At 48.9% G+C, this 4,777-nt stretch overlaps 1 protein-coding gene across 1 annotated transcript in view; it reads right to left on the reverse strand.

Annotated features, from left to right (window-relative positions):
• HHIP (hedgehog interacting protein) overlaps window positions 1-235 on the reverse strand; it is a 70,430-nt gene extending 70,195 nt beyond the window's left edge. The window contains exon 1 of the mRNA XM_071753739.1: window positions 1-235. This exon is cut by the window's left edge and continues 688 nt beyond it. The gene's annotated coding sequence lies outside the window, so the exon portion shown is untranslated.
• Between the last annotated feature and the right edge of the window lie 4,542 nt (window positions 236-4,777).

Below are 4,777 nucleotides of genomic sequence, written 5' to 3' on the forward strand. Positions count from 1 at the left end.
GTCGTCCCATAGGAAGGGTGTCCCCGAGGTGGGACGACGGCGGCGGCGGCCGTGCCGGGCGATGCCCCCTCCGCTGCTGCCGGCGGCTGCGTCTCTCTCTCTCCGGGGCTCTCATGTTTCGCTCCCTCTTTTCTTCTTCTTTTTAAGCCGCGCGCGGGGAGGTGCTGCCACCGCGCGCCCTGCACGTCACCCGCCCGCACCGGCCGCGCGCACCCGCCCGCGGGGGCCCGGCGGGAAGCGGCGCGCGCGCCCCGCGGACTCGCGCCCCCTCCGCCTGCCCCCCCCTCCCCTTCCCCCCCCCCCCCCCGGTGACCGCACGGGAGCGGCGCGAGCTCAGGGGCGCGGGGCGGGAGGTCGCGGTCTCCCTGAGGCGGCACCCGGGGGTCGCCGCGCCCCGCCGCGCATCGGCCTTACCCCAGTCCCCCCCAACACCTCCCTCCCTCCCTCCTACCCCGGGGAAACGGGAGCCGGGGGGGGGGTAGGCAGAGAGGGCGGTCGCCTGCCCTCTTCTCCCTGCCGGCCCAGTCTCGGCGGGAACCGGTGGAGCCGCGTCCATGCCCGGCGGAAGGCGAGCGCCTTAGGTGGGTCCCGCTCCCCTGAGGGCTGAGGTGCCCTCGGCCGGGCTCAGCCTCAGTTTCGCCGGGCTGGCCCCAAGGGCTGCCGGGCTCTACCGGGCTCTGGCGGGTTCTGCCGAGCTCTGCTTGGCCGCGCCCGCCTGTTGCCCTCTGCACTCATCCCCCAGCGCCAGGGAAGGTTCCAGAGGGGCGGGAGACGCCGTCAGAGCCCGGTGCGTGAGCTCGGGCATGGCGCTTGCCTCAGGTGCACTCGCACCTTCCCTCCCGCCATGCAAACTGAGTGCAGGGTGCGAAGAGTCCGCGCTTGGAGCAGTTGGGTTTGGTGAGGGCAGGGGGGAGCAGGGTGCAGAGGGACGAGTGTGTGCTGAAAACGGGAGACATGTACGTGTGAGGTGAACCGAGGGTCCGGCAGCTGTTGGCTAGAAAGCTCCTGGGAGACTGGGAGCCAGGCAGAAAGCGAAAGGACAGCCCAGCGTGAGCAAAGGCGAGGTGAGTTTGAAAAGGAGAAAGATGTGAGCTCAGAGAACTGCAGCCCAGGGTGGAAGCCGAGGTCCTCAGGGAAGAGGTGATCCAGAGCCTCGCTGGTGGAAAAAGGAAGCTGGAGCATAGCTGTAGGTGTGAGCTTCTTCCCTTGGAGGAGAGGCAGGAGTGGAAGTCATCAGAGGCAGAGGTAGCACCGCTGCAGCTACAGGCACTGGTTTGGGAGTAAAGGGCAGCTGGATAAACAGTGCCCCCAGGTCTGTTTGCCAGGGACTTTGCTCACCCCTGAAACAGAGGAAAAAAAATGGCTTGCACCCAAAGACACCCCCACCTTAGGAGAGAGAAAGGGAAAGAAGTATTGCAATAGAGTTCCTGATACTCAATAGCTTTGTTTCTAAAGCAACTAGAGCTTCTTAATGTTCTCTTCATGTTTATTTTTAACAAAAGACAATTACTCTCTTCAGATTTACATTTGAACTCATCCTTAAAGAGTCCACAGTGAACTAAATGGGAATTTGGCACAGACAAATAGTACATTGGATAAACCACTGAGTATATAAGACTGTTTCCTCTCCCTTTAATTGCATTTCTTGAAGGGTAGTGGTTCCTAAACTCATGACCTCCACTTGTCTTACTACTGACCCTCATGTGGCTGAAAATGTCCCTAACCAAGGCATGAGCTACATCAACATGAATGGGAGAGGCCTCAGGTACAGCAGCACAGGGCCCAGCACTCATGCTGGTGAGTGAAGTAAGGATATACCCTAAGGGTATCAACACCACTGGTGACACAGCATCCTTGCTTTGTAGATTTAGAAAAAAATACTGCTTTGCAATACATGGACTTGTTCCCTAAGCAGTGCCAGTCATACCATGGCTGGCAGAGCTGTAGCAATGTAAGTTACAGTACAACAGCTACTCAGTTTTTATTACTTCAGATTATTGCATACATAGCCTGAAATCAAAGTTATTCTGGTATAAAAAGGCAAAATGGTAGTGGAATACAGTAATTTGAGTATTACTCCTTACAAGCTTACTCCTTACAGAGGGTTTAGTTGGCAGAATTGCAGTGGCAAAAGGACAGACTGTGTGTCTCTTTCCCTGTGTAGGCAGGTGCTTGTAGTTTTCAGGCAGATTGCATGCTTCCTCTCTGCATCTCCTGTACCAGAGTGGGAAACTGGAACTTGGTGGGGAAAAAAAAAGAGGCTGTGGGGCAGATAACCCTCTTGAAAAAACAAATATTCAGTGAAAGTTTCTGTTGAGCCATTGTAGCCCAGTCCTCTCAGTTGTTGTCCCAATGAAGAAGAGAGAAAGTGAGGAATGTAAATTTGTATGATCAAAGTAATACAGCTATTAGTAAATAACCTTTCTTCTTCCTTTAACTGCTGCCTGCACAAATACCTATTTCTATGTATGCCTGTTCCATTTCTCAGAGGAGGTGAATTTGAGGTGTATTAGTTAAATAGAGAATGATTTCCTGAAATGGGATTTAGATGAAGTTGGTGAACTGAAGAAGAGCTGACAGTTTGTGAAGGTCAATTTCTACATAAAAGTTTTACACAGATCTATGATGGAGACATTTCCCTGAAATTCTGGGGAATGTACTGTTGAACTTGTAAAATATAAAGTACTCAGAACTTCAGGCTCTGTAGTGATAGATACAAAAATGTATAAGCAGGATTTGGAGAGGGCTGAATATTCTTTAAAACCTCTGAATAGAAATTACTGATCCTTGGGGTTTTGTGGAAGGAGACCTGATTTAATCTTACATTCCTTTCCACACTTGAAAAGTATGTGATGGCTTCTTTAACAAAGTATTATTTGTTATTTTTTAAGCTGTTTGATACAGAATTTTATATATAAAGCTTTTTAATAATGCAAAGGTAAGGTCAGTATTGGATAATACTTATTCATGTGTCAAATTCATGTGACTTCCAGCATCTGATAAACAGAGATAAAAGAATATTTATGAAGACATATACATAGAAAATATAGTTGATAAACACATAAATTTTTTAAGGCAACTTGGATTCTGTCATGTAAAGCTCATTACTAGAAATTATTAAGCATGGTAATGCCGTAAGTGGGCTGAATAAATTCTGTAATTGGTTCGAACTGTGTGGGGTGTAGATGAGAATCTTTGGGTTACACTGCAATTATGTGTGAAATGTTTACAAAGTTTCAAAAAAAGGAAAGTATTGCTGCTACAGTGTTTGCAGATAGCGGGATTTTCTTGTAGTTTTGTCTAGAAGTAGACCCTGCTTATTTAGGCCATTACCTTCATTATCTAATTATCTACATCATGGTATGTCATAGTACCTGTGTTGTGTGAATGGAATGTGTCAGAATGCCCTTCAAAGAGTGTTAGGCTGATTGTGGCATGCACTTCAACATTTTATTTCTCAGATTATTTTATGTCTGTGCTCAGAAATACATTTTGCAAGAGAATTTAACTGCACCACAAATCCTGCCTTAGAAAGTTAGTGAATTACTCAGTAGTTTGAACAGAAAAGGAAAGATGTAGATATGTGTAGCAGCTAATAGCAGTTTTGGGAATATATTTTTAGTATAATTTTGTAGATAGGAGCAGAAGCTGAGCAAAGTGATCCAATAGCATCAGGGTTCATGGAAGCATGTAATAGCATTGAAATATTCCTAAACTCCCAACAGATGTTGTCTGATGGCACTCTTAAATATTCTTGTGATTCCCAGAAGAACTTCACATGCAGTCACCTCACTTTTACAGCTAGGCCCATGCAGTTTGTGTCTTCTCAACAGTGACATCAGGGCTAAACTCCATCCTCCCATACTGGTGGCAAATACCTGGCATGCCACCTGGAGATTTTTTGCAGTCTTGGAGCAGGCTTGGAGACAAACCAACCCTCACCTTGGTCTGCATCTGAGAAATGATGCTATTTGAGATACTAGTGCAGGAAGGTCCCCTGCACGGGCACCTTGTGTGCCCTTGTGAGGTTGTGAGCAGTGGCCTGTCCCAATGAGGTCTCCTCTGCTAGACAGGTGACAACTGAAGGGTCAGACATTATTTCCTCAGACACCAAGATCAACAAAAAGATAGACAGCAGATTAGCAAAGGTATTCAGAAGACTTAATAAAGACTCTGGAGCAATAAACACCTGAAGAAAAGTACGAAGATTGGTGCCTACAGAGCCATTGTTCTGTCTACTTTTTTATATGGCTCTGAATCGTGGCTCATCTACTGCCACCACCTGCCACTCCTCCAATGCTTCCTCCAATGCAATCCTAAACATCCACAGGACTGACTGTGTGACCAATGTCCCTGTCCTTGAACAGGCAGGGGTCACCAGTACTGAGGCCATGCTACCGAGGACACAGCTGTGCTGGGCAGGGCACGTCTCCAGGATGGAGGATCACCCCCTCCCTGAGATTGTGCTCTGTGGTGAACTTGCCGCTGCCTGAACTTCCTCCCAAAGAGGAGATACAAGGACTCCCTGAAACAATCCCTCAGCTTTGGCCATACTGACTGCCATCAGGGGTCCTCTCTGGCCTCCAATCAGGAGACATGGAGACACCATCCATAACACTGCTGCCTCCTTTGGGAACACAGGGAGAATCAGTCTTAAGGACAAAAGACATCACAGAAAGATCCGTGCCTTGGCTGTCCCCTCACAGGACACTTTCTGCTGCCTGTCCCACATTGGCCTCATCACCCATCAGCAAGTGTGGGGAGAGCCCTTCTGAAA

This window comes from Heliangelus exortis, chromosome 10, assembly GCF_036169615.1.
Source record: "Heliangelus exortis chromosome 10, bHelExo1.hap1, whole genome shotgun sequence".
NCBI classification, from domain to species: domain Eukaryota; kingdom Metazoa; phylum Chordata; class Aves; order Apodiformes; family Trochilidae; genus Heliangelus; species Heliangelus exortis.